This window comes from Corylus avellana, chromosome 4 (assembly GCF_965113065.1).
Source record: "Corylus avellana chromosome 4, dhCorAvel1.hap1.2, whole genome shotgun sequence".
NCBI lineage: Eukaryota > Viridiplantae > Streptophyta > Magnoliopsida > Fagales > Betulaceae > Corylus > Corylus avellana.
The window spans coordinates 11,468,448-11,487,899 of record NC_142493.1 but is presented as its reverse complement, the minus strand read 5'-3'; the positions used below and the strand labels follow the sequence as shown (position 1 = coordinate 11,487,899).

General features: G+C 33.0%; 1 pseudogene; it reads right to left on the bottom strand.

The window, feature by feature from the left end:
* Positions 1–425: 425 nt before the first annotated feature.
* On the bottom strand, positions 426–18,447 carry LOC132172478 (negative regulator of systemic acquired resistance SNI1-like; annotated as a pseudogene).
* Positions 18,448–19,452: the final 1,005 nt, after the last annotated feature.

The window sequence follows — 19,452 nt, the reverse complement described above, 5'->3', positions numbered from 1 at the left end:
ACCCATTTATCGATTAATTAGACTCAATGAGTAAGAAACACAAATTATTTCATACAAGGCATATGTAAATTTTTGTGGCTTCCTGTTCATGGAAGGACAGTGACTGCTAATATTTTGAATTGTCTAGAAATTACCATGTAATATTAATGTTTGAGATATAAATCTCAGCTCAGTATCAACACTACTGGTCCTATCTGATCAGTTTAAGAATTAGTATAGGCATGATTCAAAATGAACTATGATGACTTCCATGTTGTATTAGAACTAATGTTGCAACTATAACGTTATCCGAGGAAATAATATTTCCTTTATGGAAGCATGTCGTGTCAATAGATTTTGAGGTTTCTTACAGATACCATGAGGACAGAAAACTCATGCAAAGAAAATTCGCAAAAGCATGTTAAACTGCGGAATGGTGATGAGCCTTACTCATCTGCTCTTCTCATACAATAGAAAGCAGAGATCAATAGATCATATTCTTGCATACTTCCACAAGAGAGTTGCCGCTCACATCTTCCTTGCAATCTGAGATACCTAGAGCAGGACATTGTTCGGTCGATAGAAACAAATGAGCCTGAAAGAGAGTCATGCAAGTAAATTAAAATAAAAAATACAAAAATGGTATAGGTGACTAAAAAGTGAACAAAAAACTGACCAACATTTCTAAATGGTAAAAATTGTCACGCAAGGTATTAACTATCAAAGGAAAAGACATAAAACCTAGTTATATATTAATAAATGAGAATATAATAACGACAGATATAGTGCACAGAACGAATCATGTAGTAAAACGTTATACATCACAGTCAAAAACATGTAGCTTAGGGCATCAAGGAATGGCAAAAAGAACAAAGCAACTAATAGCACCACTCTGGATTAAACATTATATATAAATGTTGTTTGACAAAAGATGAAAATCACCTTAAAACCATGTGCTAAAAGCAACTGAATTACTTCTGTACCAATCTTTTTTATGATGCCTTTTGTGCTAGTACTACTTGGAAAGCACTTCAAAGCTCCACTAAATGTTGCATCATCTGAAGAACCATTCGATCTCCGTGTGCGAATAGAAGGTTGTGCAGAATGAGATATAATTAACTTTAACTTTACTACGATATTAGTATAGTGGGAAATACAGGCTGTACTACATGACTAAGTCAAAAAGACTTGCAGGACAATATAATGGAAAACACCAGACATAAATCTTTGGGGTCAATTTAAATGGAAGTACCAAAAATCTGGCAACTTAGTTACCTTAGCTGTGTATTTCCAGAAATACTGCAAAATTATTTCCAGTTTCCATTTAGGTTCATTGAATACCTGTAAACCATCCTCATTATTGACCAACCAAAATAAAAAATCTTGGCCTCCTTAATAAAATAGGTACTCTGAAATTATAGCCTACCAAAACACAAGGAACTATGATCACCAGAAACTAGGGAAACATGGACCTTTACAAACTAAAAGCAAATACTAATACGCAATCAATGCATAGGAAAACTTATACAATCAGAAAAAATTTTGCCAACTTAGGATTTAAATAATCAGCTGAAATTATAGTTGTTTAAGAACTGCCTAGACTAGTGTAAAAGTCATCAAATACTGTAAATAATTTATCCCCATTGTCAATATGTAACAAGAGATATTGGTTTTGTTAGTATGTGGTCAGAGGTGCTAGCTGACACCTATGACATTGTTTCCTGGGAAAGGCCTGATGCCTTATCAAGGCAATCAACTGTTAATAAACTTACTTAATCCCTGATAATATTTTATTCTTTATTTTATTTTCATTATTGCTCTAATCTGCATTAACTATATTACCATAGTAATTTGTATTAGATTTTCTATTTAAGCATGTAGATGCCGAATGGTTTAGATATTGAAGAATACAAGCTTTCTTCTCCCTTATTTATTTTTCACTTCTTTCTATTTTCTTCAGCATGGTATTCTAGTTAGCTAGTGTCATAAAAACACTCGATAGTTGCTAAATTGAGTGCAGAAGCTAAATTCCAAGCCATGGCACATAGATATGAGTTATTATGGTTAAAAATATTGTTTAAGGAACTTGGGCATAATTTTAACGACCCCATGAGATTGTATTGTGACAACAAAGTTGCAACTACATCCTCCATAATCCAGCCCAACATGATAACACATTGAAGTTGACATGCATTTTATCAAGGACAAGTTGCGTGCAAGATTAATCTGTACATTGTATCTAGTCATGAGAACAACTTGCAGATATTTTGACAAAAGGACTATCTAGTAGCGTCTTTTACACAGTTTTATGTAAGCTGGGCATGCGAGATTTTTGATATTTTTGCCTCAGCTTAAGGGGGAGTGTTGATTAGGAAACTTAAATACTGATCCTATTTTATGCTTGATTTCATTTTCATTATTCTTAGTTTTTATTTTCCTTATTGTTGTAATCTGCGTTAACTATATTACCATAGTAATTTGTATTAGGTTTTCTATTAAAGCATTTTTTTTTTGATACGATACGTATGGTTAGATATTGAAGAATACAGGCTTTCTTCTCCCTTCTTTCTATTTTCTTCAACTTAATCATATTTTCCTTTCATTATGAGAGAGAGAGAGAGAGCAAAAGACCATATTTGGATGAATACCTGAAGAAATGGGGAAAGGATCTCACTATTGTAAGTTAGTTCATCCAGAATTATCTCTACCAGTGGGGTTCTGCACCAAATTCAAGTACACATCAACTTCCAACAACTATATAAATATGCAAACACACACACACACAAGCACCAATAATTTCAGTATATAAGAAACAGTAACCTCACACCATCAGCTCTGGTAGTATAACCTTGCATTTCTGCTTTCTTCTTCAATTTATCAAGCTCCATAATCTAAAAGGTCAACCATATTAGAGCCCATAATGATACTGATTCAAAATGCCCTGAACTAAAGGATGTTAAGGAACATACCAGTCTCAGAAGTTTCTGTATGGCAATGCAGGTCTTCTTTCCTCTTTCAGGCAAAGCAATTGCCACAGCAGTGTCACAATTATCAGGTGGTTTTGCCACAGAATTCTCTGGATATATCTTATGATTACTAAATGCAGATTGAATTTGAGATCGTCCACACCTAATGGCCAGGCAATCCCTCACTAAGCCTTCGCAGTTTAATTTTCTCGACCCCTGAAAAAGAAATCTAGTCTGAACAACTTCGCATGCTTTCAAATAAACATGAAATAGTCCCTCATAGGAAGTGCTAAGAAGTTAAAGCTGAGTGCAAATAAAGACACTGCAAGAGCCATGATATACACCATCCCATAATGACTAGTGTAGTGATAATGAAAGACATAAAAATCCCTTCAATGTTCATGGTTTGAAGGACAAGTGTAACATCCCACCCCAATAACACACAATATTGTCAGCTTTTGGCTCCCCTCGAACCAGACTTCCCAGGAGGTCACCCATCATGGTACTACTCCAGTAGAAGCACGCTTAACTGCGGAGTTCTAATGGGATCATGACCATCACGGCTTTAAAACGCGTTATTGTCATTAAGGGTGTAGTATACATTTAAACACATCCTCATCTTCATACCCAGGCGATATGGGATGTCACAATCACCCCCTCTTAGGACCCAGCGTCCCCGCTGGCGACCCTCATGGGATTAGCCCATTCTTGGCATCCGTCCCAGCAAGTGCCCGCTAGCGACCTTCTTGGGCTTGTGCACGCTCCCCCCATCTCAGGCTGGGCAATGGCTCTGATACCATTTGTAACACTCCACCTCAATGACACACAATATTATCCGCTTTTAGCTCCCCCAAACCAGACTTCCCAAGAGGTCGCCCATCCTGGTACTACTCCAGCAGAAGCACGCTTAACTGCGGAGTTCTGATGAGATCATGACCATCACGGCTTTAAAACGCGTTGTTGTCATTAAGGTGTAGTATACATTTAAGCACATCCCCATCTCCATACCCAGGCGATGTGGAACGTCACAACCAGAGTATACCAGAAGCATGTTGAGCAAAGATTCCCTCAGAAATGTCCAGTTCATAGCTTCTGCCGCACAACAATTAGCTACTTAAACTTCCCAAAGACATAAAGGCATAAAAGCAACAGATATCAGCTACCTTCATGTAAACTGTTACGAGGTAGTATATCTCCTTCAAGAAAATTTACAAGATACTGGAACAGCAACATGCTCCCCAAGGACTGCAGAAAGATAAAAGTAAGAAGTAAGAACCTAGCAAAATTGTCATAAAGCAAAATGATAAATTCATAGCATTGATGGCAAAAACCCACCATAATGGATATTTCTTTTTGGTGATTGAAGGGAAAACCAAATGGGTCTTGCTTTCTTTTAATTTTTCTTTCCCTTTTTCTTTTTTCATTTTCTTTCCTTAGAAGGGTGTGGTGCGATTGGCAGATTCTTTTTGTTCTTAGTAGGGATGGAGGAATCAAAGAATCTCACCTTATATGTACCTCAAAAACTCAATTATGTTCTCAGTGTAAGGAGAGGAGTTTAATGATGGAAAAGACCAAGGGTAGTAATTTAACTTTTGGACACACGCAGAAGCATCACAATCCAACAATAAGGGCATGAGCTGCAACACATGGAAAATCAACAAAACAATAGGTTCAAAAGCATGTAAATAATATTAAAATTAAGAGTGCATCTATGTAATGCCAATCAAGCTACACTAGGTATGAAAGCCATTCTCCACAGTAAAAAAAAAAAAAAAAAAAATTCTAAATTTTATTCTATGAACAATGGAATACATTAAAACTAAGACACAAAAAATCTGACCATATATGAGTGAAAAAAAAAAAACCACAAAAAAAACAATAAAAAGATAGGTTGGTATCTAACTCAAATAGGATAACAAGTAATAAGATTACCATGTAAGCTTAAGTAAATAGATGGTTGTTAGAAAAACAACCTTAATAGAGGTCAATATTGATGTGTCGGAATAAATATATGACAACATGGAATATTGATTAACATATCTGATACTCTCCATCCACCCATTCCCAATTTTTAGCAGTGACCACTTACCTAATTCTAAATAATTGTTGCCAATTGGAATTCCAACACAGCTGAATGTTACGTGCTTACGTAACGTGATGAGAACTAAGTAGAAAGATTGATATGGTAGGATTTTCGAGGAATCCTAAACCTCCTATGAACAATTCGAGGTGCTCTTAACTCCTACAAACACAGGGTTTGAATAATTTACTTGATTGATTTCTTATTCATAAATAATACAATATTTAAAGGAAATAAAAAATAGAGTCCCACATGAGATAGGACATCCATTTAAAATAGGGAAATCTAATCCTACCCAAATAACAAATAACAAGATAAAAGAGATAAACATAACATAAGAGTCCTACCCACACAACAATATTAAAATAATAAAACAACTATAAAACATTAATGGACTAAATAACCTAATTGATAATACTTCATAATAGACCCACTACCTAACAATGACTACACGTAACATTCCATCCCTCTTTGAATCGACCTTGTCCTCAAGGTCGTAAAAATCTTGCGGTGAAAATCTTTTTTTTTTCGTTTCTTTCTAAACCAAACAAAGAAGGCAATCTTCTTTTTCTTTTTTCTGGTGAACCACAAAACCAGGTTGCATTGATCACCAAATTTCTTGTCTTTGTTGTGAAATGAGAACCTGATGGGGTTTGTCCCGCTAAAGACCGGTTTGGTATGGTGAAATTGTGTTTGCTGATGGACTGAATTGTGCAAATGAATTTTTGATGGTGGAACTTCGATGTGATGATGGTGGTGTGGTCGGATTTTTGAACATGACGGCTGAGTTTTGGCGTTGTCGTGGCAATGTGGGGCATGCGGCTTTTGCACCCGTAACATCGTTTGTTGCTGCTCCTATAGGCGTTCATTTTTTATTTCCGCTAAAGTGCTCTCGAATCTGCCAAACGACTCGTCCATTTTTCTTTGGCATTCTTCCACTTTTCTTTGGAGTTCACGCACTTCCATTTTTCTTTGGAATTTTTCCACTTTTCTTTGGAGTTCATGCACTAGACCAACACATTGATATAGACAATCCTCCATAACTTGAAGCGGTGGGTTACGAAAAGTTGGCTCTGATACCACTTTGTTACGTGCTTACGTAACGTGATGAGAACTAAGTAGAAAGATTGATATGGTAGGATTTTCGAGGAATCCTAAACCTCCTATGAACAATTCGAGGTGCTCTTAACTCCTACAAACACAGGGTTTGAATAATTTACTTGATTGATTTCTTATTCATAAATAATACAATATTTAAAGGAAATAAAAAATAGAGTCCCACATGAGATAGGACTTCCATTTAAAATAGGGAAATCTAATCCTACCCAAATAACAAATAACAAGATAAAAGAGATAAACATAACATAAGAGTCCTACCCACACAACAATATTAAAATAATAAAACAACTATAAAACATTAATGAACTAAATAACCTAATTGATAATACTTCATAATAGACCCACTACCTAACAATGACTACACGTAACACTGAAAGGGTGATCATATATATTGCAAGCCTGACTACAAAAGCAACACTGTGAACCCCACCTCCCCATTTCAATGGAAAAGAAAAAGTAGAGAGTACACCCCAAAAGCATTCAGGTGAACACGTGGCAGGGTGGGGGAGAGCATGATGATTTTTGCTCCCAAAGAATATTTCTGTAGTTTTGAAGCATACCCATTATATCAATGCAGAATTGCCATAAGCTTGGAGCCTTTATCACAATCACATGTTAAGAAATGAAGCAGGTCTCCTATAATCTCAGTAATGTTCACATCAAATCCGGAATTGGTAAACTGTCTAAACATGTATCATATTTCCACTTGCACTCACTCACTCACTCACAAACATACATCTTAATGCGAAAGCTATTGAGAGTTGAACTTATGAATAAAAACCAAGAAGTTCTAAACCATATTTTTATATAATTTTTTTGTTTCGTGTTCTGTTCCTTTTTTCAAAAACAGCAGATTCAGAACATATAATCAAGAGATAAAATTTCAACACTATAGCGAACAAGTTACTTAAATACAGCATGGAAATGACCACTTTTGACATCAAAATGTGTTACTTGAAAACAAATCATTCCAGAAACTATTTAACAGTACGACAATCTAGAGTTAAGAATGCTTCAAATGAAAAACTTTTCCCCTTCCACCGGCACATAGTCTACACCAATCATCGAGAAACTAAGATGATACATTCTTGAACTGATTACTGGATTTACCATTGGCTACCATTGGCACTACCGTGTCAATTTGTTCCAAATGATAGTTTCATCAGACATAATTTCCACCGTCATTATCATACAATCAGAGCATAAAAGTGTGTTATAGTTGTGCTGCAAATAAAAATGTAAAAAAGAAAAATCATCTAGCCATTCAATATGAAATATTGCATACAAAATGTCATTTAGGATAATAATCCCCTAAGACAATTAATGCAAGGAAAAAACAAAAACACAAAAACAAAAAAGTTATAGTCTCTCACCAGGTCTTCATCTATCTCCCAAGACGCCGGCTCAACTAATTGCCTGAGAAACACTTCCTCATCATTGTTCCTCTCTTCCGAACTTACTGCTGCCAAGGTGCAAAGCAAAATTACCAAAACAATGAAAGAACTTGTCTTTATGAAACCCATACGTAGTTGAATTGTCATCCCAAACAAACGCATACTATACTATCCTTCTCATTTCATCAATGCCTAAACCTCTTACAAGCAAAACCCTAAAAGAGCTTCATATCCAAAACCATTCAAAAGCTTCAATTTTTCACCATATGCCACCGACCCAAATTTTTCCAAGAAACCCCTATAATATCCCGATCACCAAGATGTAAATCCAAATTCTCAGATACCCACCACGAATTTCCGACCAAAATCTGAAATTTGGAATCAAACTCAAAGAACAAAACAAAACTCACAGCTTGTTACTCCCCAAAACCGCCAAAATATAGCATCAAAATCGAACTTAATAGAGGCTCACCAAGAAATTAATCAAGAAAAGCTCAAAAGGAGCTTAAACAGTACCATTCAAACCAAAGCTTCCTTCTTTCTTTTCTACAGAAGACGCCCGAAAATTCGAAATGTTTGTGAAAACCCCAGGAACTCTACGTTTAACGAAGCCAAGTAGCCAAGTTTCATTCGAGCATCCCATCCATCAAACACCTTGAGAGCGTGCGAAAAGTTGCAGCTCCATGTCTCTTAACCGTGCGGGTCACTGGGCGCCGGAGTGAGAGAGAGGTGAGCACCAGGAGAGAGATCGAGTGAGAGGGGGGTGTTTTTGAGAGAGAGAGATTGAGAGTGAGAGTGATGAGGGAGGTTAGCGAGGGAAACACAAGTTTCGTGCGAAATATCTAGCGCGAAATATAATTGATGGATGCCGGCAAAATTTTCCCTAAAACGGGGTCGTTCTACCACTTTCCTCAATTAATTCCTTTTATATATATATATATATATATATATATATAGGAAAAATTCATGTACCCCATCAAACTACCACCTAATTGATAATAACCCCCTAAACTTTTAATTCTGACAATTTTTCCTCTCCAAACTACCAAAAATTGTCAATGTTCCCCCAAATGATGAAACTACCCTTCGTAAAATAAAAACAAAAATACTACAACTTCTAGAAAAAACCTAAAACTAAAATAAATAAATAAATCCAAAGGGTGGCAAATTTAAAATTAAAAAAAATAAAATAAAATCCATTGTATAAGAAAAAAATTAAAAATTTTCTTTCTTTTTTTTTTTGTTATGAAAAATATTTTTTTTATACCTTTTTAAAATAAAAATTTCTGTTTTAAAAAAAATTAACAATTTTCGTTTAAGAAAATAAAAATTTCCGTTTCTTTTAAATAAAAAATTCTGTTTAAAGAAAACATCGTTTAAAAAAAATATTTGTTTTTTTTTCTTTAAAAAAAAAAATCGTTTAAAAAATAATTATTTAAAAAAAAAAATCTTCCTTTTTAAATTAAAATTTTCGTTTTGTTTTTTTAAATTAAAATTTTATTTATTTTATTTATTTATTGAATTTATAGGGGTATTTTTGTCTTATTGAAAAATACATAGGGGCATTTTTATCTTTTTGCTAACCTTAGGGGGGACATTGACAATGTTTTGGTAGTTTGGGAGGGACATTGTCACAATTGAAAGTTTAGAGAGCACATTGTCAATTAGGTGGTAGTTTGATGGAGGTATATGGATTTTACCCTATATATATATATTGATGATTAAGAGAAAATTTATAATTTTATAAAAGTTTTGAGGGTATAAAGGACTTTCTATCATTTTTAGATGTTCAATTGAACCTAGGGGTGTAAGCGAGCTAATACAACTCGATAGCTCGCTCGATACCCGCCCGATTAAGCACGATCCGAATTCGAGCTAGACACTGTACAAGTCTGCTCGTTACTGTTGAAACCTGCTCGATTAATTAGTGATACATACCCGGCTCGTTCGATCAAACTCGACGGGGACTCGTGAGCTCGACTCGTTTAAGACTCGAACCGGCTCGTTAGCACGACTCATTAGCTCGTTCACACACACACACACACACACACACATATATATATATATATATATATATATATATATATATATAATTAAATAGTATATGTTATATGAATAATTTAATATTTATTTGTATGTATTAGTTGACATACTAACTAGTTAGTTCATAAATTAACATATTATTTAGTTAATTAATATATATTAAGTAAATATAATTAAGTAAATGTTACTCAATACTTCTATGTATATTAGTTATTTTATTATACATGTGTGTTATCTATTAGTATTGACATACTAACTAGTAACTAGTTAGTTAATAAACTAACATATTAACTAAGTTAATATATATTAAATTACTAACTTACTATAATTAACCATAGGTTATTTTGACAAACAAAAAAATTATATATTAATATTTGTATGAGTATTAAATATATGAATATATAATATACATACTTGTTAGTTACTATATACTAACTTAGTATTACTATTAAGTTAAGTGGTAGATCACATGATCTAAAGATTATGTGAATTGTAATTAGAAAAAAAAAAAAAAAAGATTATGTGAATTATTATATTGTATGATCATATATATCACAAATTAAGTGATTAATATTAGAATCAACAATGTGTTTGTTTAGAGATATATGATGTTGTTATGTTTAGAGTATTATGCTGTAGATATCATTATAAGTTTGATGTTATGTCATATGGTCTACCATTATAATTTATATGATTATATAAAATGATCAATTGATGATTAAATCATATAATTATATAATAACAAAAAATACATATATAATATGACATAAGTCAGAAGTATACAAACTCATACAAATACAACAATTAAGTACCCAAAGACTTAATAACTAGTTACTTAATAAACTAACATATTAAATAAGTTAATATATTAAATTACTAACCTAGTATAATTTATTATAGGTTATTTTGACAAAAACAAATTATATGTTACTTAATATATATATATATATATATATATATATATATATATATATATATTATACACACTTGTTCGTTAATATATACTAACTTAGTATTACTAAGTAAGTTAACTATTTTCAAAAAACAATGATATGATGAACTAATTAAGTATGATCTAATGTAATTAGAATGATAATACATATGAACATGATCCAATAATGTTTTTTTTTTTTTTTTTAGAAAACTTTGTCCTATTCTTCATGAATTAAGTTTCATAATATTTAAGTATAATGTATTATCACTATAATTTATATGATTATATGACATTATCAACTGATTATTAAATCATGTGATTCTATAATAACAAATTATACATATATAATATGATATAAATATACAAATACATACTAATACAATAATTAAGTATCTAGAAACTTAGTTTCAATGTATGTTATAAGTCCATCTATGTTATACATTACTTTTCAAAAAAAAAAGGTCTATCTATGTTATAAATTATAATTACACATATATAATAACAAAAAATTTTATTCTATTTTTTAACCATTTTTTGAACTTTGAAGTTCTTAATATTCATTTTGGTCATTTTTTAAACGATATTGCAAACAATTTTTTAAACTATTTCTTAGCTTAATTTGCTTTTTATTTTTTTATTTTTGTACAAGCTCTAGCTTTAGCGTCCACTCAAAGTGGACTATATTATCAGCGTCCACTTTGCTGATAATATATTATCAGCGTCCTCTTTTAAAAGAGGACGCTATTGATCTTGTAATTTAATTTTATTTTATTTTATTTTTTTTTTTTGTTCAAGATCTTTAAAGTGGACGCTAATGTTCAGTTATCAGCGTCCACTTTGAAAGTGGACGCTAATAATATATTATCAGCGTCCACTTTGAGTGGACGCTATTGATCTTTTAATTTATTTTTATTTTTTTTATTTTTTATTTTTTTTTTTATTTTTGTTCAAGATCTTTAGTGTCCACTTTGAGTGGACGCTAATGCTCAGTTATCAGCATCCACTTTCAAAGTGGACGCTAATAATATATTATCAGCATCCACTTCAAGTGGATGCTATTGATCTTGTAGTTTAATTTTTTTAATTTTTTTTTTTTTTGGTACAAGCTCTTTAGCGTCCACTTTAATGTTCACTTATCAGCGAAAGTGGACGCTAATAATATATTATCAGCGTCCACTTCGAGTGGACGCTATTGATCTTGTAGTTTAATTTTTATTTTTTTTTGTACAAGCTCTTTAGCATCCACTCAAAGTGGACGCTAATGCTCAGTTATCAGCGTCCACTTTCAAAGTGGACGCTAATAATATATTATCAGCGTCCACTTCGAGTGGACGCTATTGATCTTGTAGTTTATTTTTATTATTTTTTTTTTATTTATTTATTTTTTTTTGTACAAGCTCTTTAGCGTCCACTTTTAGTGGACCCTATTGGTCTTGTAATTTAATTTAATTTTTTTTATTTTATTTTTTATTTTTGTTCAAGATCTTTAGCGTCCACTTTGAGTGGACGCTAATGCTCAGTTATCAGCGTCCACTTTCAAAGTGGACGCTAATAATATATTATCAGCGTCCACTCTATTCATCTTATAGTTTAATTTTTATTTTTTTATTTTTGTACAAGCTCTTTAGCGTCCACTCAAAGTGGACGCTAATGCTCAATTATTAGCGTCCACTTTCAAAGTGGATGCTAATAATGTATTATCAGCGTCGCTAATGATCTTGTAATTTAATTTTGTTTTTTATTCAAGATCTTTAACGTCCACTTTGAGTGGACGCTAATGCTCAGTTATTAGCGTCCACTTTAAAAGTGGACGCTAATAACTGAGCATTAGCGTCCACTCTTTAAAGTGGACGCTAATAATATATTATCAGCATCCACTTTGAGTGGACGCTATTGAGCTTTTAGTTTAATTTTTTTTTTTTTTTTTTGTTCAAGAGCTTTAGCGTCCACTTTGAGTGGACGCTAATGCTCAGTTATCAGCAAAGTGGACGCTAATGATGTATCATCGGCATCCACTTTTGGTGGACGCTATTGAGCTTTTAGTTTAATTTGTTTTTTATTTTTTTATAAGAACTTTAGCGTCAACTTTGTGGACACTAATGCTCCATCATCAGCGTCCACTTTCTATTGAGGACAATTAATTTATTTTATTTATATATTTGACTATTAGCGTCCATTACTGGTGGACGCTGATACTAAACTATCAGCGTCGACTAATAGTGGACGCTAATAGTGATAGTGTCGCCCCTAATAATTTTCCCGCCTTGGTATAATTCCCGCTAGTATATTAGCATCGACTTACAGTGGACGCTAATATTTATCTTTTGGGTCGACTATTAAGTGGACGCTAATACCCACCTATTAGGGGCGACTTTCAAAAGTCGACGCTAATAGGTAACTATTAGCGTCGACTTCACAGTCGCCCCTGATGAGTAGATTTCTTGTAGTGAACAAACATTCATTTTAAAGATTAGATAAAAGTAATTAATGATTGGGCACAATCTTTGTCTATTATAGTAAGCAACTATAAAAATACATGGACAAAAGAGCAGCAACACTTCAAGGAGACACCTTGCAGTGGTTAAAATAATGGGAAAAATCAGAAGAAGGTAAGCAATCATTTTCTTTCCTCCTTTTCCTTTCTTAGGACATTGAGGAGCAATATGACCTTCTTCGTTACACATAAAACATATGCATGTTTTTCTTTGTTTGTATAATTTCTATTTGTAGAGTTTTTGTTTTTTCTACGAATATATTTTTTTCTTGGAGAAAAAGATCGCGAAGTCTGATATACACTTATACTTGTGTTGCTCAAGTATTGGGATGTTTAGTAACTCTTTTTTGAGTGTTAAAGCCACAAAATTATGATGAATTTGCATAGGTAGATAATTACTTATAAAATTATTTCCTAGTAGAAAATCACCATGCAAATTTGGGAAACAAAGTATCTTTGGAATTACAAATTTGTTATTGCTCATCCAAATTGCAACATTTTTTTGCTTTATATTCAATCTTTGTTTCTTTTCCATCTATCCCTTTGACTGCAATGGGGCTCTTCATAAGCATCCATTTTTCAGAAGGAAGTGCATTCCATTTGCAGCTATAGATCGTAGCTCCAGTATCTATACGGATACTAAGGCTATATGGTTTATATCCTAAGAAATTAAATTTTCCTAGCACATACATATATCTTTTCTTTCCTTGACTAGGAGAAAAAGTAATTTTCTTCATTTCCTGTTTGAAAATGATAGATTTTTGCACTTTTTACCTCTTCCTTTTTATTTTTGAGGTGATTTGTTCCTGGAATAATCGGGATTTGTATATTCTTCATTGCAATAGCTTTTTTATTAGAACTGCTGCTTTCTGCTCCTTCATCATTCTTAGGTGTATTAAAGCTTAGCTTAGCAAATTTTTCCCATTCATCATTTTCTTGATGAGGAAAATCTTTTATCCACTTCTGAACCCTATTATCTAAAAAATATAGGTTTTTTCCTGAGGCTTGAAGGGATATCTGACTTGGTGTCTCTTTATTTTGATCTTTTGCTAGATCACTTAGAAGCCATTGTCGTGGGACTTCTAAATCCTTCCAGTATATTAGTCTAGGACTAATTTCTGTGTCAAAAGGTCCAGGTTCAAATATTTCTACAAAAAAATTTTCTAAATATTTTGTAGACGTTTGGGGTAGTCTTGTTAATTCGTGGATTGTTTTCCAGCGAATTGATAGATCATGAGAGCTTTCTTTCATGTCTATTCCTTTGGTTTTTATTCTTATCCTAACTGTGTCTTCCAGATTAGGATCATTGATAGAGATAAAGTAATTTGGCCTAATGTTAAACCATACTACTCCATTGACAAGATTTGATTGGACTCCACCAATTACTGCTTTAAGGGGGTCGTTAAACCTTTTGTCTAGGACCACGGCTAAGACGGGAGTATCTATTCCTTGTCTAAAAAGTGCTGTAATTTCTATTTGATTAAGTCCTATATTGATATATCTAGTTTTGGGATATTTCTTTTTCCATCTAGCTACCTTAGCCTTATCAAACAAAGTAATATCTATATTTCCTTCTTTTGAAGATCCGATCGAACCGAGTTATATACTTTAGGAGGCACAAATCAATTTTTAAGGACAACGTTCTTACATGATTCTATAGAATTGTGACATCTTTCCATATTCTATAGAATTGTGAGTTAAATAAAAAGAAAAATGACTAAGCTAATGTGAATGCTTTTACAAGGTGAGCTTCCCTTTCATGGACTCTAAATAGTTATTGGATCCCTTTAACACTCTAACAAAAAGCCTATTACAATTGGGCCAAACTATTATTCATTCACACTACCAAACATTAGTATTATACTCTTGTTATTATATTCCATTATTATTCCTTAATTACCCTTGCATAAAATTTTCCCTAAAAAAAGATTTGACTATGGATTTATCCTTCTAATTATTTTGACAATGTAATTTTTTTTTTTGGCTATGGACTTCTCTGAATCTTAAAGAAATCACTTACTCTCCTTCTACCACGTAATGTACTATGTCATGCTTTCAACAACACCTTGACATTTTTTTTTTTTTTTTTTGAGGAAATACAAACGAAAGGAGGGAGATCCTTGCGAGTATTAATCATAGTAGAAAATAAAATAGGAGATGTATTAAAAATGCTTTCAAACACTAAGTTAGTAGTAGACCACTTGGCAAGTCGTTGAAATGTTATGTGATTCTAAATGTGATCACTAATTCTAGAGATCCCTTCTTCTTAGGCAATATCGAAGCCCGTAAATTAGCCGGTGTAAAGATACAATTGAATTTCCCTTAAAGTAGTGCTTCCACAAAGGGATTGATTTACTTCCTTTTGCCTCATACTTAGTTACGTTTGATTACACCCCAAAACTCATTATTTACATTCTTCACTTCTAAACGCCATGTCAGGGTGCAATGGGTACATGAAACAACACATGGTATGTACAAGGTGGTCTACATGATGAGGCATAAAGTGATCCACCAAACATTAGGGATGAAAAAGCGGTTAATAGTTATTGGCTAAAACCACTAACCGTAACCGCTTAGGCAGTTAGTAAAATTCACTAACCGCCTCCTCTAACCGCTTAGGTGGTTAACCGGTGGTTAGCGGTTAATAACCCTAATAACTGCTAACCATTTTTAAAAGAATTTGTTTTAAAAAAAAAAATTAAAATTTAAAAGATATATATATATATATATATATATATATAGGCCGTTAGCGGTTAGCAGTTAGGAAAATGGGCTAGCACGGTTAATAACAGCTAACCTTCAAAAGCGGTTAGTGCAGTTAGCGGTTAGCGAGCGGTTGATAACCGCTCTCCTTTTCACCCCTACCGAATAGCAAATAATTAAAAACCAAAGAGTCTAAGCAATTAAGTTTAAACATACAACACCAATCCATCTTATCTTTCCAATGAGAATCTTCTTGAGAGCTGTTGTCCACACAAGGAAAGCTATGCTTTAGACATACCGAATATTCCTATGTTTGTAGTATATACGCACATATGTATGTGCTCTACACATTCTAGCCTCTTTTCAACCGAGTATTTCATTTTGTTATATGATATTGAATGAATTTTAAAAATCTTCATGCAAGAAATGCAAATGAAGGGTTCTCTCTTCTCGTAGTGGCCGGAGACTTATGTTCCAAACCAGATGCTTTGCCTGGACGTTGGTTGTGGGACTTTTCTTATGAGGATTATTAATTGCTATTGTAGTTAATGAATTGTATCAAAATTATTAATTCATTCTATCAAATCAGCAACTTTTATTTTCCCTTCAGCTCATTCATTTGTAGAATTACTTGCCAATTGGTTTTTCTTGAAAATTAGATCTTATTTCAAGGGTCAAAAGGCATTGTGAATAAGACGCATTGTCAAGAAAACCCAACTTACAATATCTAAACGTTGGTGGAAGCTTCGGACTTTGAATGCTCCCAATGGTCTTAAGTTCGAAACTCACTAAGTACAAAATGCCTCTTAGGGCCTGCCTCTTGTCTAAGATCGCGATTCGACTAGTCCATGCTGAAAGGGGTGCAAAGCATGCATACACGAAGTGATCCTACCTAGGAGAGATTCCCAGTCATCAGAGAAAAAAAGGAAAGAATGTAATATATATATAGGTTTGAACGAAGATTATTGAAAGAGCTACCATCAACATGCCCCCCAAAATTAAATGCCCCTCTCCTCTAGCCCTCTATATTGCTTAGGAAAAAACTAAACTAAACTAAACTAAATTATCACACGTCAATTAAACCTATATAATTATTGACTAAAGTTGGCCCAAAGGTTGGTTCGGAAGTCATAAGGAAGTTTTCACTACACACAATTCGAGTGGCCACCAGATGGTTGCTAGTTACATCTTGAAGTAAACTTGAAGAGGCCTGAATAGAAAAAAGAAAAAGAAAGAAAGAAAAAAAAAAAAAAATGAATAGGCCTGGTAAGAAAGAATGGTAAACTTCAGTATTGGATGCTAACGTTGGTGAGGCTTGCAACAAATGTCTAAACTCTGCTCAAAAACAAGGTGTAGAGATAGAGAAATTAAAGGATGAAGCAATGGAATAAATTAAAGGAGCACACACACACACACACACACACACACACACACATATATATATATATATATATATATATATATATATATATATATATTTTATTTAAAAAAAAAAGAAAAAAGAAAAGAAAAGAAGATATGGAAACCAAGAAAAGGACAAATCAAAATAAAGGAATATGTAGTAAAGAAAAAGAATATTTGGAGACAAGGAAAAATAGAACAAATAATTATGCGTTGCGTGCTCAATTTTTGAAGCGCATTATGAGATAAATTTGAGTAGGTTCTTAGAGCCTAGAGGGAACCAATGCCTTTTTCAAACAGAAGTTTGGGAATAAACTTCTTAATATCTTTATTCATCGATGTTACGTGAATACGTAACAGGGACAGATTTTAGGTTCTGAGGGAACCTAGACCTTTTAGATTTTTAGGAAACCTAAAAAACCCTTTTCAAACTCAAGGTTTGTGATTAATTTTCTGATACCTTTCATTAATGAGCTTGATGTCTTTAAATAGGCAATTACAATGTATAGTAAAATAAAAGATTAATTAGAATAAACTACTAATAATACTTATCCCTAATATTTAAATTATACTAACTACTCTAATGATAATACTTACCTCTAATATTTAAATGCTAATCTCTAATCTAATGTTATCTATAAAGATAACATATTATCCTAAGGTATTTTAATCATAAAATACCTCTATTATTAAACCCCTAACATTCCATTCCCCTTAAGGAGACCTTGTCCTCAAGGTCTAGAAATTCTTTTCTTCCTTGGTTACTCGTTTCAGGCGTTCCCTTGGTGGCCGTTCAAGAGGTAGGATCAATTCTTTGTCATCAAGCGTCCAAATTTGCACAAGCCCACTCACTTGCTGCTGCCAATGAACATTGGACTACCTATTGTTCTGTGATACAGGATGGCGATGAGGCGCTTGCAACGGAGCACGGGGTGGACATAGTTGCCTGGTTTTGGCTATGTACAATGATGAACATTCCTTCATTTCATCCTGGCTTTAATTTGCTGTTTTACAATTGACTGTGCAATGTAATAACATTGCGATGGGTCTTGCGATTTGACAGCGTTGTGGATGGTTTTGGTTGGTTGGGACTCCAACGGTGGCTGGGAATATAGTGATAGCATGGGATATGGCGGTAGCACCATTTGTGGCTGATCGTAGGAATGAAGTTCATCGTTGTTATCAGCTGAACCATCGTCAAATTTGGCAATCAATGCAGACAATTTTTCTTGAATCCTCTCATTATTTTCTTCCATCTTCTTCATAAAGCCTTCAACCATAGTCATGAGGTTACCAACTTGCTGCTCAAGTCGATCCAGCCTTGGATTCGCCATTGAACAAGAACGCGACTCTGATACTAAATGTTACGTGAATACGTAACAGGGACAGATTTTAGGTTCCCTCAAACCTAAAAAATCCTTTTCAAACTCAAGGTTTGTGATTAATTTTCTGATACCTTTAATTAATGAGCTTGATGTCTTTAAATAGACAATTACAATGTATAGTAAAATAAAAGATTAATTAGAATAAACTACTTATAATAATTATCCCCAATATTTAAATTATACTAACTACTCTAATGATAATACTTATCTCTAATATTTAAATGCTAATCTCTAGTCTAATGTTATCTATAAAGATAACATATTATTCTAAGGTATTTTAATCATAAAATACCTCTATTATTAAACCCCTAAGAATCGACTCCATATCTTTAAACAAACCTACTTTTACAATAGTTTTCTAACTCATCTTCATAGGTTGATGATCAGTGATAGTTAGCTAAAGATAACAAAATCACTAACCGGGGAAAGATAAACGAATGATAACGTTAAGTTAAAATTAAAGACCGACTCTGCCAAGCTCCAAAAAAAAAAAGAAAGGTTGATGCAAGAATTTTTTGCTCATTTGATTCTTCTATTAAAGAAAATGAAAAAAGAAATGTTAAAATCTATTTTCTCTTTTACGCCAATGCTTGTTTATTATAATTTCCTACTCCCTACTTGTGTAGTCAGTTTTTATTTTCTGAAAAAAAATAAAATAAAATAAAATAAAAAACCTCTTTTTTTTTTTTTTTTAAATAAAAAAATAAAAGTTGTGGGGGCCATGCCCCACTGGCCTTCGGCTATGAAGGGTATTTTGGTCATTGGGGGGGAGACATTGACACTTTTTAGTATTTTGGGGGGAGGAGACATTGTCACAACTAAAAGTTTTAAGGGATATTGTGAAATGGGTCGTAGTTTGAGTAGAGTACGTGGACTTTACCCAATTAAACTTTAATATTATGTGCTAACTTTGATGTGTCTTATAATAAATATCTAAACTTGCAAGAAACGAAT